The following is a 24,647-nucleotide window of genomic DNA, read 5'->3' on the forward strand; positions in this document are numbered from 1 at the left end:
CCTAGCAGTGCTATTGCTGGGTCATAGGAGAGTTCTATTTTTAATTTTTTGAGGAACGTCCACACTGTTTTCCAGAGCGGCTGCACCAGTTTATATTCCCACCAACAGTGCAAGAGGGTTCCCGTTTCTCCACATCCTCTCCAGCATCTATAGTCTCCTGATTTGTTCATTTTAGCCACTCTGACTGGCATGAGATGGTATCTCAGTGTGGTTGTGATTTGTATTTGAAAGCATATTTAAAATCATTCTGCAGCTGAAAGTCTCCCATAAGAGCTCCTGCTCACTGGATGAGCCAACATGGTGTGTTATTCTGTTTTCTCTAGGTATAAGTATTTAATCCCCAAAGTTTTGGCAGCACACCCTCTTAGCAGAAGTTCACATTTATCTGCGCAAAGACCCATGACTCTGGCCAAATGCAGAGGTCTGTACATGCTGTGAAAAGTACAATCAACAGATAGCAATATCCATCCTTTGGGTGGCAGTCAGGCTTGATGAATCAGGAAAATTACACAACTATTTCCATCTGAGTAAAGGTCTGAGGCATTAATCTTGTTTATCAGTATCAGAAGCTAACCTGACATTTATAATAACCTGTTTCCAATAATTTGGATAATGCTATCTATTATGAATGGAATGTTTGTGCTCTGCCCCTGATTGATATGTTGGCATCTCAACCCCCCATGTGATGGCATTAGGAGGTGGGGCCTTTGGGAGGAGACTATGGCATGAGAGTGGAGTTCTCATGAATGGGATTAGTGCCTTTTAAAAGGCTGAAATTCCTTTAAAGGCAGAGTTCAAATCTACCAGTGACTTGATCTTAGACTTCCCAGCCTCCAGAACTGTGAGAAATAAATGTTTGTTATTTAAGGCACCCAGGCTATGGTAGTTTTACTATATAGCAGTTGAATAAATACCTATCTAAAATAAAAATTGTTTCTGAATATGGATCTTACTATACCTGTAAGAGTTTAGATTTGGTCAAATCTCCCTTGTCAAGGTTTTCAGGAATTAAGTGTAAACACACATGAAACTTTAGCATAGTCAAGAACCAAAGTAGGCTTCTCTGTAGGCCTATGACACTTTTTGTTCAAAAGAACACAGCGCTGCCCACACTTAATTCTCATAAGCCACTGAGCAGATGACAGGCAGCCCTGAGATAGTTCTAATTGTCTTGCCTAGATCAAAACCACTGAAGATGAAGCTGCTGTACTAGGTGGGCTAATCCCCCGAACCAGGCCACCCTCTCTTACTGTAAGGAGAGATCTTTTCTGGCTTTCCACAGGCTTGAGGGAAAAAGAGTTCATTTAGATTTAGATAAGGTTTAGAATCCACCTGAGCGCCAAACACCACAGGAAGCTAGCTCTCCCAGCCAAGGCTGAGGAGCCTACATTTCAGTGTCCTTAGGAAATGGGGTGGAAACTCCAGCCAAGCTGGTAATATTGGCTCTTCTCCTTTCCTTTCTCCTCCAGGGCCCTGCCATTGCTGCTTCATACTGCTTCAGTGTAGATCCAATACTTGTAATTCTATTTCTAGTTAAAATGTGTTTTGTAAGCTTCAGTGTGTTTCCTCCCAGACACCAGCATGGAGGCGAATTTGTGATTTATCGTCAGTCACAGGTTAGCAGGAACAACAGTTTCTGAAGCTGACCTTCTTAAGCACAGTGCTTTTATGTGTTTTCTGGGAAGAAATGCATGATCACTTAACATAGAAGAAATGGGCATTACCCTTTGCTTCTTTATCCCCAGGCTGCACAGGAAATTTACCATTATAGGAACATGGTACGTGCATTGTGTGAAGCCCAACACATGTTGCAAGAAGACAAGAACCACACCTGTGCAGTTTCAAATGCTCTAATGAGGAGGGAGGGAGGGAAGAAAGGAAGGAAGGAAGATAGGAAGGAAGGAAGCAAGCAAGCATTGGAGGTAGGTGGAAAGAGGGAAGGAAGGAGCTTACATCTGACCTTTATAAAAATAAATGACTACTAGGATAGGGACAAGTCACTGTGATTGTCCTATTCCATATTATTGAAAGAAAAGGAGGTTAACATGTGGGGAGGGCTTGTTATATGCTGAAGACTTCATATATTATCTAATAAAAATGTTGGCTTGCATTAATTAATCTCTTATGTCAGGTATTACGGAAAGCATTTTGCATATATTCTCTTATTTGATGCTTACGACACTCCAGGTACTATTTTTATGCCCATTTTAAGAGAAAAAACTGAGGCTACCCTACAACTTGAGTAATGGCCTGAGCTGAAATTTGAAAACCCAGCACTGCAAAATCAATCACCTTTAATTTTTAAAACTACTCAGTGCTATATGAATATGTAGTTTTGTTTTAAAACAGAACTAAATAACAAAATACAGATTGGATGCCTCATATACATATATTCCACTACTCATTCTAAATCAAGTTTCCATTTAGTGGTGGGAATAAGATGTGAACTCAGTTCTGCACAATGCCCAAAGCCTAAGTTCCATCTGCCGCACCATCTTACCTCTTGAATTCAGGCTGAGATCTACATGTTTATGTCATCTAAGCAGTGCTAGATGGGTGGAGCCTTGAATTGAAGTGTTCTCAGGCTAGCCATGTTCCCACCCCACTGGCTCCTGCTCTCACCCACATACAAGTCCTGCAAGAAGTTGAATTTTGCCCTCACCTACACAGTTTCCTTGTTGCCAACACTCACTCTGACTGTGTTCTCGCTATCAGCTTCAAGAGCATGATGTCCAGGGCCCAAGGAAGGAAAGTTCCCACAGGTAGTCAGCATTTCTGTCCTTTGGTAGAACTCCAAATGTGTAGCAACCTTGACATTTCTCATGCATTCATTCCACATGGATTGCTATTTCAGCATACTGTGAAAGGTCCAAAGGCTACAGGAATGTGCATACTGTGGTAAGACTTCTTACCTACAAAAAACTCAAGGTCCAGTGTAGAAATAGATGTGTTAAGCAAAGAGGTAGGATTATATGTCCTAGGAGCTTTAAGTAAGTCTAGATGCTATAAGTTAGACCTAGATGGAAATAGACCAAAACGAACCACCTAACCTTTCTTAATGGAGTCCCAGAGGAGTTAGCAACCGACCTGAATCTTGAAGGAAAAATAAAAGTTTACCAGGCCTGAAGGCAGGTGGATAGGCCCCCTAGCATGCACAGTATACACATTCTTGTAGCAAAAGCTAAGAGGCAAAACAGCAGTGCAGCAGATTCTGAAAACTACCGTGGTTCCATGATGGGGGGAGGGTAAAGGGAGAATGTCGGGATCTTGTTCTGTAAAAAGTTTTTGACTGTATTTTTTAAATTCTTTTTGATCACTGAGTAGTATTCTAGTGTGTGTGTGTGTGTGTGTGTGTGTGTGTACATCTTCTTTATCCATTCATCAGTTGATGGACATTTTGGTTTTTTTCATAATTTGGCTATTGTTAATAGTGCTGCCTTAAATATTGGGGTGCATGGGCCCCTTTTTATCAGCATTTTTGTATCCTTTGGATAAATACCTAGTAGTGCAATTGCTGGGTCATAGGGTAGTCCTATTTTTAATTTTTTGAGGAACTTCCATACTGTTTTGCAGAGTGGCTGCACCAGTTTGCCTTCCCACCAGCAGTGCAAAAGGGTTCCCCTTTCTCCACGTCCTCACCACATAGTCATTAAATTAAGAATCCAAACCTTTAGCTGCAACACTCCTGGACTGATCAATCAGTAGCCCTGCTTGAAAGCCTGATGTTGGCTCTAGGAGATTGAGTTGCTGTACCTACTTCATCTCCCGCAAATCTAAGCTCAATGCAATGGGATCAGACTTTCCATGGCCCCTCATCCTTTCTATCTGCCTGATATCCAAGCCCAAGTGCTCCTTAGCCACGCAGCTTCACTGGCTAGGCTTTCCTTCCTCCTCCCTTCTCCCAGCAATGCTTTGAATCTAAAATAAAATCACCTATGCCCATAGTGAATAATTACAATAATAATGGTATGTCCAAGAGTTTTGGGGGTTTTTTTGTTTTTTTTTTTTTGGTCTCTCTCCCCCCTACTGTCCTGTGGAGGCCCCAGGGGATTGATAAACTCAGCAAATGCTACATGATGTGAAAACCAAATCATATATCCCAAAGCTGCCTAATGAGGTTACTTTGGAAAGGAAGACAACAGAAAACAGAAATCAAAATGCCAAGAGGCAGAGAAAGGAATGTTTCAATAGTTGCATTACTGATACCCAAAGGCAAAGGAAATCCAGAAGGACAAGAGATACTTAAGGTTATCAAAAATCATTATAGTTACATAGGGCAGATCATCCCACAGGTGAGAATATGAATGAGAATAGCCCATTACAAATGCAGCACAACATTGAACTTTTTCCTAATATTTTCATAAATGTCTTCACAGTTGAGGCTCACAACAGTCCTGCAGAGGATGAGTGCTCAAAGGAACCAGGGGTCGGGTGGTAGAATAGTTGCACACAGTCATGTGACTCATGAGTGGTAAAGTCTGGAGAGACACAGACCCTCTGCCTCATGATCAGTATTTATGTGATGAACTGAGTTTCACTCCTCCCCCCTCAAAGGAGCTTCTATTTCTTCACAAACATGTGTTAGTGCTTATTATGTCAATATTCTAAGCGTATAAGATATTGACTCACTTAATCCTGATAATAATTTTGGAGGCACAGAAAGACTCAGTAACTTCCTCAAGTTGCCACCACTGAGCAAATAGCAGAGCCAGGATTTGAACCCACACAGTCTGATTTCAGAGGCAGTGCTTTTAACTATTTCATTATGCCACTTCTCCAAGTCCATCAATACACCCTGTTCATAACCATGTTTTTTAAAATCTAATCTATCGTCTGCTAACTTTCTAAAGACTGACTGACTTTTTAGAGGTTATATCTTTAAAGTTCTTCAAAGTCAGTGCATTTTAATGTCTTACACCAAAGGTCCTCAAAGCCTTTCTATGGGATGTGTGAGGTTAAACCATTTTTATAATAATTTCAAAATATTAATTGCCCTTTTCACTCTCATTCTGTAGGCAAGTGTACAGTGGAGTTTTCCAGAGGTTACCTAATGAGTGATCCTGTAATGATTAAATGAAAAGGCAGATACAATAATATAACTCTCATCCATTAAGCTAGGCATTAAAATAATTTGCAAAAATGTAAGCCAATGCCACTATTCTCTGTTTTATTTAGGAAAAGATTTTTCATAAGAAACTATGCTAACATGTGATAGGTTTATTGCTATTTTCAAATACATTTATTTTAATTTTTTTTGTTCTTAATTCCTAATAAGGTACATATCAAAAGACATCACTCACACAAACTAAAGCCATTTGGGGTCCTTACTAATGTAGAAAGTCTAAATGGCTCCTGAGAACAGGAAGTGAAAGCTCCTGTCCTACGCAGTTTAAAATCTACCATCTTAGAACCTAGTAACGATGAGCTTTAGAAGACAGCCCAAGAGAGCCTACATTTTCTAATATTTTGGAAGTGACATCTTGAATGTCATATTCACGCCTACTATTATTAAGTAAGGAAACCAAGGCCTAAGTTGATTAAGAGCTTGTACATTTAGTACAAAACTGGTACTTACTCAAACCGTTATTTTCATCATAAACTGACTCCTTTTCAACCTTTTGTTGAATAATAAGCTGGAAGGCAGAATGGAAAATTAGGAAACTCCACATAAAATGAAGCAAGTGAATAGTGTTAGGAGTTTTTAAAGTGCTTTTATGCTCATGTCCTCCAGCAAATCTTACACTCACAGTATGGTTGCCGCGCAGAGCAGATATCCTAATTTTTCTTGTTGGTTTTTAATTTATTTTTCATTTTTGTAAAATAAATATGTGCATTTAGCTTTAGAGTGAAATATCATAAGGCTTACAACTAAGAGCAGTGGTTCCCTGTGTCGCCTGTTCCTAATCTTTATATTTTATTCTCTAGAAGCAACTACTTTTGTCTCTTTGGATTGTTTCTTTTTTTCTTTTTTTAATATTTTTTTTTATTTATTTCTAGGAGAGAGAGAGACAGCGTGAGCAGGGGAAGGTCAGAGAGAGAGGGAGTCACAGATTCTGAAATAGGCTTCAGGCTCTGAGCTGGCAGTCAGCACAGAGCACGACGCGGGGCTCGAACCCACGAACCGTGAGATCATGACCTAAGCGAAAGTCGGACGCTTAACCGACTAAGCCACCCAGGCGCCCCTGGATTGTTTCTTCTTGTATTTACAATCACGTTTCTAAACTACATGTTTATACTTCTGTTTCTTGACTTCTTTACTTTATACTCTGTCCTTTGACTTCCAACTATGAAAAATAAGGATTTAGCTCTTGTTTGGCTCACCTATTTCTTTATAAAAATCTACCCCAAAACATAAAAGCCTAAAGCGACTATCAGTTATAATCACTTCTCACAGCTCTTCAGTTCCGCTGGGCTTGATTGGGCTTGTCCCAGCTGTCGCATGGTCCTTCATGCGGCTGCAGTCAGAGGGTGGCGGAGGCTAGAGTCATCTTGAAGGCGTCATCTTCTGTATTTACATATCTAATTTTTGCTGCAATGGCTTACATGGCAGGAGGCTGCACCTGCTAAGACTTGTGGGCCTCTACATGGTCTCTATCTCTCTACATTGTCTCGTCAGCATTGCAGTCTCAAGGTAAGCAGACTTCCTACATAGCAGATAAAGGCTCTTAAAGCAGGAATTCCAGGATAACCAGATGTAAGTTACATGGCCTTTCCTAAAACAGTTTCTGGAGTCACCTACCTTCCCTTTGACTGCATTCTATTGGTAACAACGGGGTCATAAGACCAGAGGGGAATTAGACCCCATTTCTGGATAGGAAATTGGCAAGATCAGACAGTAGCAGAGCATATGGATGGGAAAATGGATTTATTTTTCCACTTTGGAAAAATAAATCTGCCACAGCACTCATTGCAATCTGTACATCCCTCCTCTATCTTCTCAATATTCAGTGTTTACACTGTTACATATTATTACCATGTGTTTTCCATGTTCAACCACACAGTATACCATGATTATGTCACTTTTACATAATTTTATTTTTCTGGAAATTAATTAAATTAATGATCATACTTCTGCCTCTCCCCTCCCCCCTTTTTTCTCTTAATTTCTGCCTTCCTATCACTAATTTTTTCCCCAATTTTCAACAGAACTGGGAAAATCACAATTCAGTATAGTCATTCACATCAGGGATTTTAACAGATCTATTTTTTTCCCTTTAGAGATTATTTCTAGAGCTTTGGTGCTTCTCATCCAATGTGTGCCAGTGTGGTCTTTCTCTCTCCCTCCATACTCTGTTGTCTACAGAGGGACTTCTCCCATCCAAGTACTAACCAGCCCGACCCTGCTTAGCTTCCGAGATCAGACGAGATCGGGCGCGTTCAGGGTGGTATGGCCGTAGACTACAGAGGGACTTCTGTAGACAACATTCATTAGCCTGTGTCCTCTTTCCTTGGTTGAATTCTCTGTTTTATGGATCATATGTCTTCTTCTTTGTTGACTTACTTATTATTTCATTAGCTTGACCAGAAAGACTTTGTGAGAGGTAAAAACTTTTGAGACCTGACCTATGTGAAAATGAGCTTTTTCTACATTTATACAAGGTTATCTGGATATAGAATTCCAAGTCAGAAAGAATTTTCCCTTGGTGTTCTTAATGTCATTGTCCCATTATCTTCTAGCTTCCAATATATTATTGAAAAGTTCAGTGTCAATCTGGATTCATAATCCTTTGTGTGAAACCTATATTCCTCCTTTCTCTTCAGCTATGTTCAGGAGGAGCATGTGATCAAAGACTTTTTTTATTCATTGTGCTGGACATGCAGTGGGCCTTTTAATGTGAAATCATATTCTGTATTACTTCTTTGACAATCACTCCCAATCACCACCACCATTTTACTTATGATTTGTTTTTAAAATTTCTATTGATCAGGGGTCCTGGGTGGCTCAGTCAGTTGAGTGTCTGACTCTTGGTTTTGGCTTAGATCATGATCTCATGGTTTGTGAGATCAACTCCTGCATCAGGCTTTATGCTGACAGTATAGAGCCTGCTTGGGATTCTTCCTCTCCCTCTGCTCCTCTCCCACTTGCAAATGTGCTCTCCCCCATGCCCCAAGAATAAATACATAAACATTTAAAAAATAAATAAAATAAAATAAAATTCCTACTAATCATATATTATGCCTTCTTGAATGTTCCCCTAACTTATTCTTTCTCCTACTTTCCATCTTAATATATTTCAGCCCTACTTTCATTCCAAAAAAAAAACCAAACAAATAAAAACAAAGGGGAAAAAGGATTCCAAACTAAACTAAGGAGACAGTAGCACCTGGAAAACTAAAGGGCATTCCATTCTTTTGAATTCCATTCTTCTATGGATCTCTTTGAATTTTCTATCATAGTATTTTTTCCTAAGAGCTCTTTCTTCATTCCATTACTTTTTGAGAGTGTCTTCTTCTCAATTACTGAACATATCTTCTCTGAAGAATATTATTTATGTTTTTAAAAGGCATTCATTTCCTGGTGTTTTTCTTCTTCTTCTTTTTTTTTTTTCATTTTGGCTTCATGTTGAAAAACTTTCCTGAGATCTCCAGTACACTTGGTTGCTCATTCCTAGTTGAGTGGGACACTACAAGTTTAATAACTCTTTCTCTGCTTGGTGACTGTGAGGGAATCAGGATTTGGGGAGGGAAGTGGCTACCCACGTGATATCAATTGGTCTTTTCTCTTTGGCTCATCAAGAAAAGTTGAAAGTCATAAACCTAGTTGCCAGCACTTTGGGAACAAAGTGGAGAAAAAAGGATGGGGTAGAGAGACTATCTATTTTGTAGGCTTTTATTTAATTCCTAGTTTTTTCAGCACTTACTCTTGCCCTTTAGTTTTCCAGGTGCTACATGCTACAGTCTCCTTAGTTTAGTTTGGAATCCTTTTTCCCCTTTGTTTTCATTTGTTTGGTTTTTGTTTTGATTTATTTTTTTAGATCAAAGACATAGCTTCTTTTTCATTGCAACTGAGAAAAGTTTTAGGTTGCACCAGTTTATTGCACAGCAGTTTTGTTTTGGTTGAATGGACAAGCCACTGATTTTCACCTGAATGATGCTTTGATAAAGCCATGATGATAGGGAGTCAAACTAATGAGAAAAATGTCTCTTTTGGAAAAGAGTGCCTATTGCTTTTGACTATGATAAAATGCCACTCAGGAGGAGGTGGATGATAGAATATAAAAGGCTTTTGATGATACTAGTTTTAAGGGATGGAAAATATCATGGTTACAAAAGATTTTCCTAACCAAGACTAGCAACAATCCAGCGGCAGAGCTGTAGAGAACCAATTAACCTTTGGCTCTAGTTAATCATGTCTGATAATACAAGTTTTTTGTTCACTAAGCTGAAAGTAGTTGAGAAGTGAGGAAAAAAGAAAGATGCAATCAAGTATGGTTTTCTCCTCTGAATACTCACTTTATTATGTTTTGAAAAATTGCTTTATTGAGGTATAACATACAATAAAGCCCACTAATTGCAAGTGTACAGCTCAATGAACTTTTCATGTATATATACCTCTACAATCACCATCAAGAGAGAAAACATTCTTAGAACACCAGAAATTTGTTGTGTGTCCCTTCCCAGTCAATATATCTCTCAGAGGTGGTCACTATTCTGACTTCTAAATATAAAGCCAAGTTTTGCTTGTTCTTGAACTTCATAAAGCTATAATCATATAGTTTATACTCCTTTGTTTCTGGCTTCTTTCACTCTTTCATTATATTTATGAAATTAATCTGTGCCATCACATGTATCTGGAGTTTCTTCTCCTTGATTTTTCTCCTTCTATTTAGTATTCTATTCTGTGAATGTCCACCATTTATTTACCATTTTTATCAATAGATACTTTTATTATTATTTCTAGTTGTGTTATTATTGATAAAACTGCTCTGAACCTTGCTGCACATGTATTTTTTGGGTGCATGCATTCATTCCCCTGGATATATATCAGGGAGGAGAATTGCTGGGTCAGAGGTTAGGCATATGTTAAATTAAAGTAGATGCTGCCAAATCATTTTCCAAATGTCATTGCTAGGTTCTTCTCTCTTGCCAGCAATGTAAGAGAGGTCCGTTCCACTTCTTCTCCAATATCTTCAAAAAATATTTATCTATTCATATGTTCCGAAATTATTCCATCAATTAATTTTGCTCCATCAAATTTAAATTAAGACCAGTTGATTAAAGTGTCCTGATTTTAATGATTTCTATAGGACAACTCTACATAAAGGAACCATCTACTTTCTGATAGCTAGAACCACTGTTAGTGTTTCCTACATGACTTCTTATGCTTTATCTAGCTTAGACACCTTCTCCCCCCCCAAAACCATTTTCAAGTTTACTGTTAATTCCCTGAAGTATCCTTGAACACTTTCAATTTATGCTTCTCATAGAGGAACTTTTTGAGACTAAATCACAATCATCAAATCTGAATCACTATTTCCCCAACAAGCTCCTTATTTACTTGGTTACCAAGTCAATATTTTATGTAGATTCAATTGCTTGAAAGAATATGGAAGAAATTGTGATATATTGACCAAAGGAGAGATTGTAGTTCAGGTACAAAGAGTCCCATAACATTTGATAAGATTGTTTAAATATTAAAGGGGAGTCATTCCCATAAAAAGAATTCTGCAAAATGAAGATCTGTCCTATTATCTGAGAGGGATTATCGATTCCATATCCAAATTGACTTTTTATTTTCAATGTTCCTCTTTCCTACTTTATGGGTAAAGCTGTAAACCTGAATTAACTCCAATAAGAGTTTTATTCTTTCATTTTAAACTTAGGTTAGAAGGGCTCATGAAGAGGGAGAAGCTACTTGGATCAAATTGAAACTTTAAAGCATTATGTAGAAAATAATACTGTTAAAGGTGAGCTGCTTGCTCTACCTTTTTAAAAAGTACATTTTATTGATATATTCAACATGAACAAAAGGGCTATACAAGTAATTCTTTTTGAATTTTTATGAATAACTATAAATATTGAAAGTGACATGGCAATATCAAAGTGTCACCAAGATATGGGCTTGGTTGTGTCTTCACAAGAGGTCAACTAACTCAAGGAAAAATATAACAAGACCCTGTCTGTAATCCTAGCTTTTAAATTTAGCAATTCGATTTTGTCAGCACACAGAGAATAAATTCATCTCTTAGGACTAATTCATAATAAAGCAAGCTCACAAAAGACCTGTGCACAAACCAGAATTATAATTTGTGAATTAAAAATGAGTAGCGCTAACTGTTTTAATGCCTGGAATGGATCAGCATTTTCAGTGCATTTTCCCCCAGTAAACACAAATGATAATCATGAGGCTTTCTCATGAGCAGGAGTTAGTTAAATGTTTCAATGGCATCAGGCTTTGGTAATTCAATGTGACCATTTCCATGGGGAGAAGAGTGAAGGATACTTTGTCCAGGGCATTCCCTCCTCTAGCTGAAAATAAAAGAGCCTACTCTAGCTAGCGTAAGCACAACTATTTATTAAAGGGCATTAGCTAGTTTATTGAATCTTCAAAAGGCCAGAGGTTTAGGGACTACGAGGCAAGGGCAATACCAATCACCCCATGGGAGAGGATGATGTCCTTGCTCCTGCCCTGCTGGCCACAGACACCACTGCCCACATTGCTAATGCCAAGCACAAGAATCTCGGCCGCTGATTCCGGAGAAAACAATACGACTCCACGGCCTTTCATGCCAGAAAAATTGGAATCTGCTCAGCATTTGCTTCCTCAAGTTACATTTTTCTAATGCAAGGTTTCATGCAGATGCATTTGATTGGTGAAGCTGAGGTCCCATGACTGTCCCTCAACTACAAGAAAAGCTGGAAAACTGAATTCTCTGTTTATACAGAAGATGGCAATCATATTATGAGAAGTTTCTCAAACATTGGAAGTTAGGTAGCCATAGAATATGACAAATGCTGCTGTAGAAGACAGTGCCACTGTTTGGTTAATCCTCTGACTCTTTGTTACTATGTGGCCATGCTGTGTATTTGATTTTCTTTTGGTAAGAATTTTTTAACTCATTTTTTATTTAAAAATTAACTAATGCTATTGCATAAAATTTGAAAAAACATATATAAGTGGCAGTAAGAATCTAAAAAATACAGAAGTGAGTCTGAATATAGCTTTATTCTTCTCCTTTCTGCTTATTTAGGTTAATCTCTGTGGTTGCTTCCCCCTCACTCCTCTGGTGAAATTTAAGGCAAGTTTTATGATATTTATTATCATTCTTTTTAAAAATTTTTAACGTTTATTTATTTTTGAAAGAGGGAGAGAGGCAGAGTGCAAGTGAGGGAGGGGCAGAGAGAGGGAGTGACACAGAATCTGAAGCAGGCTCCGGGCTCTGAGCTGTCAGCACAGAGCCTGATGCAGGGCTTGAACTTGTGAACCATGAGATCATGACCGGTCTGACGCTTAACCAACTGAGCCACACAAACACCCCTATTATCATTCTTAAATAGTAAAATTGGGCCCTTGTCGTGGTGGGTCACAATAATCACCTCATTGCAGTAATTTAAGTGCATAGGTCTGAATATACTCAAAATCCTAAGCTTTGTAAATATATAAAGTTCCCCTCCTCTGCTTATAGTAGTGATGGGGAAAGGCAGTTGATTTCTCTTTTGCTTCCAGCCCTTACATCCTCTCTCTCTACTGGCTCGTTAGAAGTCTGGAGCCTCTAAAATCAGAGAAGCAGAAGGTGAGAGAAGAGTCTGGAAAAGCCTGGCCTGAGTGATCCCAGTGCAATTATTGATGGTTTCTTCCAGGCTGGGTGGGTGAGGAAAGCTGACCTTTTTCTTCAGCAGTACTCTCATGGATTCTTTGGAGACCTCACCAGGATCATTAGACTGTGTTTTTTATAATTCAGCTAATGATGTTTTCCTTAAGCTGGCCGCTTACCTTTCCTCTTCTACCTTTTGAGAATCCAACAGTCTCCCCTCCAGCTAGGTTCTCTAGATACTCTTCTAGCATAAGGTATGAATCACTACCAATGTCCTCTGGGTAGCCCACAAAACCTCCTTGCCCCACCACTGCTATTCATGAACCCAATTCTCAGTGCAACTTGGTCCCCATCCCACCCCTACTCTGTCATCTTGGGCCACAGCTTCTCACCTTTAGACTCCTTCAACTTGTGTTTGACATTGCATAACTATGACACACTTGATGGACATTTAATCTTCAATACCTTAATACCCAAAACGCAAGGTATCAACAGCCTGAATCCATGTATACTCATATTTTGGGATCCTTTATTAAAACTGAAATAGAATCCCATTTTAATGCCCTTTTCATGCATAATCCTGTCGATAGTACTACCATTGGAATAAGCCACAGTCAATTATTTCCTGTATTTCTTTCTAATCTCTTATTCTGTACAGCTGAATTTTTCAAATTGATACTAAACTTAACTACATGTGTATTTCCAGGTTTTTAAAATTAGCACTTTAATGTTTTTTATGTCATTACTCTTCAAAAATATGATTTGAAAAAAAAAGATTCACAATAACTACAAACTGGAAAAAACTCAAATATCCTTCAATAGGGTGGATTAACAAATTTTAAAATATTCATAAAATGAAACAGTATGCATCAGTGAAAATGAATGAACTATAATTACATTCAGCATCATAAAAAGCAGGCACAAAAGAGTGTGTAATGTGCAATTCCCTTTAGATAAGTTAGAGAACAGGAAACTGAAATCAAAGTTAATGAAAATAAAAATGGCAGCTACTGTTGGGAAGTGATGTTGAATAGGAGGAATATGAAGAGTCCTCTGATGTGCCAGAAATGTACTCTCAATCAGGATGGTAGTTATGGATGTATACAAAATTTATTAAATTTGTATTTAAGATTGGTGTACTTCATATATGTTATAGATCAATTTAAAAATTATAAATGATTAGCATGGAAAGTATACTTTAATTTTTTAAAAGTTTATTTACTTATTTTTGAGAGAGACAGAGAGAGACAGAACCCAAAGCAAGATCCAAACTCTGAGCTGTCAGCGCAGAGCCAGACATGGGGCTTGAACTCACTAACCTGAGATCACGACCTGAGCAGAAGTCTAACACTCAACCAATGAGCCATCTGGGCTTCTCAAGTATGTTTTAATTTTTAAGGTCTGGATATCATTTCCTCATGACCCTTTCTTAATTTATTCCTTGATCAATGTTTAATGTTTCTTTTTCCATAGTTTTTACTTTACTGTGAGGAAAATAAGTCCTTGTCAATCTTTAGGTCCATATCTTATTCTATGGGAGACATTATTAGAAGTGAAATTACTGGATGGGACATGATGAACATTTTTAAATAGCTTAATGTATATTTTCTGCTCACCAGAAAATTTGCACTAGTATGCATGCTCCCTTCCAGAACATAGCTGTGTTTCTTTCATCACCTCTCATCAGCTTTAAGAGTTACCATCTATCCTATCTTCATAAAATCAATTGACCAAAATGCCATTTTGGCCTTTAGAGAAGGGGGACAGGTCCCTCTGGAGGGGAGGCTATGACCACAGTCATACATAAGATGGAGAGTAAATCCCTCTAGAACATTTAATAGGGTTCCTAGAAAAGGTTATCATCAACAAAGGGCTGAGAAATCAATTCACGTGATGCTTTATTTTAACTTAATCTTATATTGGGGTGAAAATCAAATAACTTTGTTGATAAACCCTTCAAACTGGTACTTATCTCAAGGTTCTGACACTTTCACCTATTACTCTATTTTAAAAAACTCAATTAATGTGGGGCCTGGCAAGAAGAGACCCTCTTCTTATTTTTTCTTTAATTTTTTTTTTTTTTAGCATTTGTTCTTTCTTTGAGAGACAGAGAGAGACAGTATGAGCAGGGGACATGCAGAGAGAAAGACACAGAATCTGAAGCAGGCTCCAGGCTCTGAGCGTCAATACAGAGCCTGACGCCGGGCTCGAACTCACGAAAAGCAAGATCATGACCTGAGCCGAAGTCGGACGCTTAATTGAAAGAGCCACCCAGGCGTCCCAACCCTCTTCTTATTTTTAAGACAAAAATAATAACTCCTAAAATGGCTATTCTTACATATAAATTCTTCCTAAAAACTTGAGAATCATCTATGTAAAAAAAAAAAAAAGCCCTTCAAATTTAAATTGTAATAGTGTTACAATATTAATTTAAGAAAAATTTATACCTTTACAATAGTGACTCCTTCCATCTAGCTAAAAGGTACTCCAATGTTCTTTTATAGTTTCTTAAGCTTCTTTAATTTTCCTTATATAGGATCTACACATCTCTTTTTATATTGGTTCATAATTAGTTAATGGATTTGGGGTGCTCTTGTAAATGGATTTTTTTCCATTATGTTTACTTACCAGTTGTTGCTGGGATAGAGATGTATTGATATTTGTACACTGCTCTTGATGCAGGTGGTTTTGAACTGTCATTAATTTATTACTTTTTAGTTGCTCACTTGGATTTTCTAAGATAATTTTGGGTATATTGACACTGAAGGAAAGTCATTTTATTGCTATAATATGACTTGGCTTCACTCTTTTCTGAACCATTCCATGCTCATTTTTTCACAACATTCTTACTTCAAAGCTAGTTGGCCCTTGCTGAGTCCGCCCCCCCACATTCAACATACATGTGCATATACATATACACGTAATAATGCCAAAACAATACCTAAGAGATTAATAATATGGCAGTATCAGGAATATTCTTCATCTCTGCAGGGGCCAGCTTTAGGGTAAAGCTTGTTCCAGTAGCCTGACACTGTCACCAGAGCCTAGTTTCTCCATCTTTGTACTGTGCCATTGTCTCAGCCCTCCCCTGACCCACCCCGAGACATCCACTCCATCCCGCAAGAGCTTCATGTTTTCTTCCTGTAGAAGCCACAGCCAAAAGCAAAGCAAATCAGAATAAACACAAACACACACCAACAATAAAAGTCGTATTGTCAGTTCTGTACCTTACTTCCTTAAACTGTCCAAAGAAGAAAGAGAAGAAGCTTCTTTTTTTCTTGAAGAAATTTCTCCTTAGTTGCTTCCCCAGCAAACATCTCACAATGAATTCTGACCACTGGTATGACATGACTATACCTGATCCAGTCACTCAACTGAAGGAAAATGCCACACTGATAGATTGAAGAGTCAAGACCCATTGCTGGAGATGGCAGCGAGGTCAAACCCCTCAATGGCTGAGAATGAGGTAGTGACCAAAAGAAACTTAGGAGGGGACAGTGAATGCTAGGCAGCAAACAACAGATCTTCACCTCAGATAGTAGGTGCTAGCTAAAGTTTCATTTAGTTCCTATCCCCTACAAATCGATACTTCCCCAGTCCATGCTGCCTTAGGGCAGAGTCCCCTGCAAGAATTTAAGTCCCCAAATTACTGCTCAACCGGTATTAATTATGATGTGTTGATGACCCCAATTCCCATCTCTTCTCTTTCAGGGAACTGAAGGCAGAAAGCTTTATAACAATGGGGCCTTTGAATTTTCTCGACATTGAAGCCCCAGATTGAAGTACTATCTGTAGTATGTTTTACTTCTCAAAGAACCCCCTCAATGCAAAGCCATTCCCTACTACTGAAAACCCAGCTTCCAAATAGAATCACCCTCTCCCTACTCCCATAGGAATACCTCTCATTATAAAGAACAAATTTGCTTTTTATATAAGAATGCTAGCATGTTCATACTCACACTCAATTTCTATCTTTACCCTGGAAGATGCCACCAATTCTTCCCAGACACTACTATTCCCTCTGTGACACAGAATCCCACTCCTCTGGACTCTGGCATCTTGCTTTTAGATATAATCCCTTTGCGCCAGGGTGTGCAGCTGCTTCTGAACAGATCTTATCTCAGGATACATATTGGATCCATCCATGTAGGCTCCACAATGCTTCTGACAGTGCTATAAACATTCTAGGTGCCCAATAAATATTTTTAATGACTTGAGAATTTCATTCCCTTGGAAGAATGATATACCCCTTAAAGAGGAAAAAGGCAAGCTAAGATCATATATATTATTTCCACAGACTATACACTCTATTAGTCATTTCTTAGATTTTTAATATACAAACTTCATAAAACATATGTATCTTTAAATACATTTTCCATTTCATTACTTGTAAAGGAAAAGAAATTATACTTATATCATTAAAACTCAGTGCAATATCATTAACAACATGATGTGCAGATAAAAGTCTTAAGTTACTTTTAAAATATAGCATTACGAGGCACTTGGATGGCTCAGTCAGTTAAATGCCTGACTCTTGGTTTCTGCTCAGGTCATGATCTCACAGTTCATGAGTGTGAGCCCCATATTAGACTCTGTGTTGGCAGCATAAAGCCTGGCTTGGAATTCTCTCTCTCTCTCTCTCTCTCTCCCTCTCTCTCTGCCACTCCCCCACTCGCACTCTGTCTCTCTCAAAATAAATAAATAAACTTTAAAAAAATAAAGTAAAATAAAATAATAAAATAAAATTCCATCACATGGAATTTAAAGGGCATGGGAGTGTCCCTGCTGTTGCTGATATGAAGAGTAGACCCTAAGAGAGGACCATGGTGCAAGGAGTCATGCAGATGAGATGACAAATATACTGGAGTAGAGTGGTGACATGACAAGAATCCTGGTTAAAAACTTTTCTTTTTTATTTACTTATTTTTTTAAAGTAGACTCCACACCTAGCATTTATCCCAATGTGGGGCTTGAACTCATAGGACTGTAGAGCAAGACCTGAGCTGAGATCAAGAGTCAGACACTTAACTGACTGAGCCACACAAGTGCTCCTTCTTCCTTTTAAATAAGCAAAACTGTCTACTTGTTTTAAAGTGATTTTGCATCCTAAAGCCTCAGTCAGTCAACTCCCTGAAGATTGAGGCTTCAGTCTCCTGTTCAGCATTTAGAGCAGCCTCTGAAATGTGGTGCCTTTTTATCAGTTCTGAGTCTGATATTTACTTAAAATTGTCCCTTTGTCACCCAGCTGCACCAACACCTCACACCGCTCCCTTCTGTAACCCTCAATCAAACAATGGCTTCAACCCTTCTCTCCAGTTCCATTCACAACTTTCTTCAAGCTGCAAATGACACGTTCATTACAAGAAATGAATGTTTTATTGTAAATTTATATTTGCTCTCTTTCCCTAACAACTATATTTATTGCTGTGTATCCATTTCTATGCCCTATCACAAACACACTATTTATCACAAACAGAATATTTATTTTCTATGCCCTATCACAAATTGCACATGTTTCTGCACACAAAACATTATGAACAGCCTTGCTAAATGTTCAGTGATCAGCAAGAGATGGTTAAGCTTGTTTTTGTTTTTGTTTTTTTTTTGAGTACAGTTGACACACAATGTTACATTAGTTTCAGGTGTACAATGTAGTGATGCCACAAGTTTATGCATTAGGCTGTCAAGCTGTGTTCACCACAAGGGTAGCTACAATCTGTCCCAATATATTACTATTATAATAAGAAATGGTTAAACTTTTAACTTCTTGACATAGTAGTTACTTCTAACTAGATATTTTGCTGGGGTTTAACTACATTTTAGGAAATTTGTTGGTTGGTTTGTGTTGACATGTAATAAATTATAATCGTTCTTTTAAAATAATAAGCAGGGGCACATGGGTGGCTCAGTCAGTTAAGCGTCTGACTTCAGCTCAGGTCATGATCTCACAGTTCATGGGTTCGAGCCCTGTGTTGGGCTCTGTGCTGACAGCTAGCTCAGAGCCTGAAGTCTGTGTCAGATTCTGTATCTCCCTCTCTCTCTGACCCTCCCCTGCTTATGCTCTCTCTCTCTCTCTCAGAAATAAATAAGACATTAAAAATTAAAAAAATAAAATAAAATAATGAGCAGTAGGATTTGGTTAGCAGTTTCATGAAAAATGTCTGATTTCTCAGGAACAAATTCTTGTAATTATCATTTCATCATGTTAGACAGGACAAAACCATTTTTCAGCATTTTTGAAGTTCTCACTGTACTCAAAGACAGGGCTAAGTGATATGGAGAAGTCTCGGTGATTATTACTGGTTCCCCCACTCTCAAAAGACCCTAAAACAGTAGGGGAGATAAGTATTTATTCATTAAACCACAATACAGGTCTAATTGTGATAGGTGATAAAATTGGGGCAGAAACACGCTCTTTATGACCGGAGAATGCAATAATTCTACTTGGAACCAAAGATAGAGGTTTGACAATGAAGCCTAAAATCATCAATTTAAAAAAGAAAGTTTGCAAGCATTAGCAAATGCATTTGTGTGTATTAATCACAGCATCAGAACTTTAAAGAGAACCAGAAGTGTGTCAAATTCTCACCCTGGTGGTAGTGAGGATGAGGTGCAATTTTGCATTGTTGGTGAAAAGCTAAGCCTGTTAGGAAAACGAATAGGGTAAGTAAGAATATGAATGAGACATCTACTTCCTAAGCAAATAATGTGCTTGGATTATTTTTAAATTATACGTTAGTCATATGACCTTGATCAAGAACCTAACTTATGTTGGCTTCATTTTCCTCATCTGCAAAACTGGGAGTTAGAATTAAATGATTTCTGAATGTCTCATAAGGTCAAAAATGCTATGATAATAGTATTTGCATACAATTCAGCAAATTTTTATTGAGTGCCTGCCATGTATACAATGTTATGTGCCCTGGGAAATTAAAACTAACATAATGCACAGCCTCTGACCTCAATAAACTTGTAGTCTTTATGGAGAAGTCCATTAGTGTCTGGCTGTATGTGCCTAAGTGCCAAAAGGCAGGGTCCAAATAATAAGTAATTTGGAAATTGAGAGAACAGAGGGTCTAGGAGCCAAAACAACATTCTGGAAAAGAAAATCTTAAAATGCACCTCAAAAGATGTTCAGGTAGGAAATAAGAGGGAAAAGGCACCCAACCCCTCGTGCTACCTCCTGCTCCTGACCCAAAGCAGCCCCCAAAGGGAGTGTACCGGAATCCTCATAGCTCCAGATCATTGTTTAAAAATATTACCTTATCATTTCAGCAGTTCACCACTAAATGTAAATATCTATGCATTACAGTGGTTAGTAAGGACTGGCTCCTGGAATACATTTACTTACATTTAGTTATTTCTGTGGGTGCTATTCTTAGTTTTATGTAGTCATCAATTCGAAATTTGAAAATAAATCTACAGTTTGAAAGGTAGCAGTTATTATAAAAACCTTAATACCTTATTCCCAGTGTTTGTTACTAATGAAAATAGTGTCTGTTCAATGATTCATACAACTTCCTCCCTCAGTGCTCATGGCTACAATTAGCTCATTGTCATGGGCATTGTCACTGGGCATAGTATTCTGTGAGGTGTAATGGTCTTCTGATTATTATATTGTGGCATGTGAATAATGTACTCCACCATTTCATAGATTATTCTTTGTGAGAAAATGTTACTATCACTTTGATTAGATTTCTTAGGAAACAAGAATGAAATTTTAATATCAGAAATGCTTTTAGTTCGACACAGTGTCTCATTCATAGCACAATAATCATACATGGTCATTGAATGTGGCAAGTTGAAAAAACTGGGAAATATATATAATTACCAGCAAAAAATTATTTTTTGTATAAGTGTGCATTTTAAAACATTCACCAAAAGTGAAACCAAATTATGCAAAGGTTCTGTAGGCTTTACACACAGTGACATAGATGATCTTTTTATCACACACATAGTCAATGCTGTATTTCTTTTACTCACTGCCCGCATGGTCAGACTCTTTGTCCCCACACCCCATTTCTCTGTGCACTTATGACTGATTACTTCCTATCAGTTCTGTCTTTTCCTCTAACTTTGTAAATCACTGTAATTATAAACACCTCTGGGAGATTATAAAATAAGGTAGATTTTTAAAAATCAATTTAAAAGGTGTCTGGGAGCACTCACTATTTCATATAAATATATGGCTAGGTACTGTGTAGATCTAGTGAAGCTGACCAAATTCTGCCCTGAGGAAATATGCCCCATGAGGAGAGGTCTGGCTAGTGGCTGGATCACACTAAATACCATAACAGAGTCCATTCAAGCTCTAAATTTAATTCAAGACTCAGTCCTAATTTTCTATTTTTGAACCACGAATCCACCTTAGAAAAGTTAAGTGGAAACTGAAGACCAATATTTCAAAGGTAGAGATATTTGAAACTCCAATACATCAAGCCTTTAACATAATCCTTGGTCATCATATCTAAGGAATCTGTGTCTCATAATTTCTAATTTGATAGAAAGCACCAAAACCCCTTTCTCTGGATAAAAGGGAAGAGCTTGAGGATTAGAAAGAAATTTGGGGCCATGATGCCATTCATCTGAATTGTAGAAGCGTTGTCAATTAGTGAGTGGCTTCATTGAGGTGTAAGGTGGAGGAATGCCCCCAAACAGAAAGAGTTGTGTACTTTTATACATTAAAAAGTCCAGGTTTTTTATTTCATAAAAAGTGGACTAACATTTGTGAAATGGAGGAGTACACATTTCTTTAAAAACTAGACTTGGTACATTATTAAAAGAAAAAAAATAATTCTCATGGTCATCATAATGTTTGTGTCAAAAACTTGAGGAGCAAATGAGACCACAGATCTGTTACTGAGCAGAGGTAGAACAAGAGTTAAAGAAACTTTCATCACCTCCACTCCATCTTCCCTCATATAAGAAGGCTCCCTTCAGGTATAAGACAAGACTTGTTAGAGTAGGTGAAGTTCACTGACATCCAGCCAAGATACCCCAGGACTGGACTAAAAAGTCACATAAGGCTGAGCAAGGTCCTGGATCAGTTCACTGTGTCCAGAGGGAGAATGTGGAGACACTGAGTAGCAGATGATTAAAGAGAGTTTTATGGGAAGAGTTAGAACATGGTAAGAATTGCCAACAAGGAGCATAGCATTATGGAAGGAAAGAACATTTACCTGAGTCACTTTCTGAAGGAAGACTTCGAAGGGAGCCTGTATGTTACACCAGAACCTACTTCCAAATACTCTCTGCTCTGGTTCCAGACACTTATGAAAGAAACAGTGAAGGGGCAATTAAAAGTCCCGTTGAAGACTAGTGTGTATTCAGTCGAGGAAGATGGACAATGAGGTAGCTCTCTGCTTCACAGAGATCTGGAGGACATTGCCCAACTCCAAGAAGTGTGACAATCTATATTTATCTACATAGCCCGGAGGAGTTTCTGTTGATGTCCCAACTCTTCACTCTCCCCTGCACAGGGGGTCCCTAGGACCCATCCACCAGGCCCCAAGAGCCCTCATGAAGAGCATACATTTCAGTCTATTTGGGAGTATTTAAGCAAATCTTAAAACAATCGTGCCTTAAGATGTTTTGGAATAAATTCACATGTGATAGAAGTTTTAACTGAATAACTGCTTTGTTTGAGTAACTGTTCTATAATTTCATTGGGTAAATTCAGAGTTCCCTTTAGGAGTTCTCTCCTTTTATGTAGGCATGAAGAAGTAGAAATGATGGGAAGGTAGGGCTGAGGGAGGAAAACATAGCACAGACCACACCTGAGTACTTTAGCCTTAAAAATCCCAATGCTATGAGATGGAGCTCCCACGCTGGGCTCTGCACTGACAGTTAGGGGCCTGCTTGGGATTCTCTCTTTCCCTCTCTCTCTGCCTTCCCCTGCTCATGTTCTCTTTCTCCCTCAAAATAAATAAATATATGTTTTTAAAAAGTATGCTTTGCAATAAATCACAGCGTTTTCCATATAGAATGAATGAATAAATGAATGAATAAGTAGAATGCCACATCTGGGTACTGGTAAGTTTCAAAATAATGAGAAACAATAAAAAATGGAATTTGTCTGAAAGGTAAATAGCACTGTCACCCAGCTTCCTGGGGGTTGCTATTCTTACGTTAATGAATTGAACACAGGTTTTTACACTGAAGTTTCCATGCAGTTTTCTTACACTTCCTCCCTTTAGTGCCATGATTCTTAACCTTGTTAAGAATTTGATAGAATTTTCAACCTATCTAGAAAAAAAAAGAACACATGCACAAATCACCAATATTTCAGAGGGTTTCTGGGCTCCCTGAAGCCTATACACTTATTCCCTAGGGGCTCATGGACATTTAGTTACTAACACCTATGCAACTACATTGCTTCTGGAGATACTTACACCTTTAAGGTTTCTGCAATTGGTGACATGAATAATTATTAGCTCTAACTCATTCAAAAAAGCCTCAGTCACTTACCTTGGTACAAATGTGTCAGTGAGATGAGATGATGACATTCTCCTAAGGAATGGAGAGAAATCACCCTAAATGCCAGTATTACATATAATATTACAATAAATTGAGTGATAGAACTGCAAAAGAATGCATGCTACAGATACTAGAGAATATATTCAGATAAAGCCTACTGCCAAATTATGGACAGAGAATTCTCGTGTAGTTGACATCATTGGAATTCTCAAGAATTACAAATATTTGTCATATTTTATACACTGTAAACCTGTGTTATTACATAGCCAAGATAAAGTCTTAATAAAGTTTTTTAAGTTACCACCAAATCTCACTTTATAATAAAAACATACTTCTCAACCCCTATGACAGGTTTTTACTATAATTACATGTTATATTGACACTAAGCAATGAAGTCAATAACATAATACCCTAAGACACCAAGAGCAAGTGTACACACCATCAATAGGAAAAGCAAGAATAGGTAGTTAATACCAGAAAGAAAAACATCAGAGACAGAAAAACATGGAACTCTAGCCCTTTGGACCCTAGAAAACTACAGAAGGTAAGACACAAAGCAAGATTTAATATCATGACTTACATAAACTAAAAGAAACATTGTTTTAAAAGAGAAAGCATAGATTTATTCCAAAGCCAGGAAGCTATAATATATATAAGGAAAATAGTAGCTAAACCTCCCAAACAAACTCAGAATCATTATAAAACACTTAGAAGATTTTTTTGGAAGAATCAACTTGTACTTTAAGGTGAAGTTTAGAATTGAAGAAAAGCTGACAACCAAAATTCCTTCTGCATATTGGTATCAGATTCCATATCTCTCTAATGAAGAAAACCATCTGGCTTTCTTTACTTATGTATGCAGTCTTTTCTGATGTGGCACGATTTACTTCTGCTTAATTTTGTAATATTCTTTCCTCCCTTTACAGCTTTCTTTTCAAGCATGCCTTAGAGAACAACATTCTCTAGAATATTGCTGAATTGCATGACTTCTGAGATTCTTGGGGAAACATTTTGTTGTTCTTGCTATGAGAAGATCTTTGAGGACAGCTATTAGCATAGTACATTAAAAACAATAAATATTTATTGACCCAAGTGAGTAGGAAGCTAGTCTAGATTTTTCCTAATTTTTCCAAGAATTTATGGCTCTAACATCTGGGCTTATGGGGCTTACAAGCCAGCTGTCAGAACAAAACAAATATGAGATTTGGGGCAGCAGCTGATCATTGTCAAGTAAGTAGTACGTATAAGTGTGCAGAGAAAGCAGGAGATCACACAGGGTTAAGTGATCACGAAGACTTTCAAGGACTGTGTGGAAATTTGCCACTTTTTGCATGGATATCTGAACAAGATGGAGCTAGATGAAATATACTGATTATGATAATGACAGAGACCTTGAACCTTGTTTCGTACTCATTT

Source organism: Crocuta crocuta, unplaced genomic scaffold (genome assembly GCF_008692635.1).
Source record: "Crocuta crocuta isolate KB4526 unplaced genomic scaffold, BGI_CrCroc_1.0 scaffold25, whole genome shotgun sequence".
In the NCBI taxonomy this organism is placed as follows: Eukaryota; Metazoa; Chordata; class Mammalia; order Carnivora; family Hyaenidae; genus Crocuta; species Crocuta crocuta.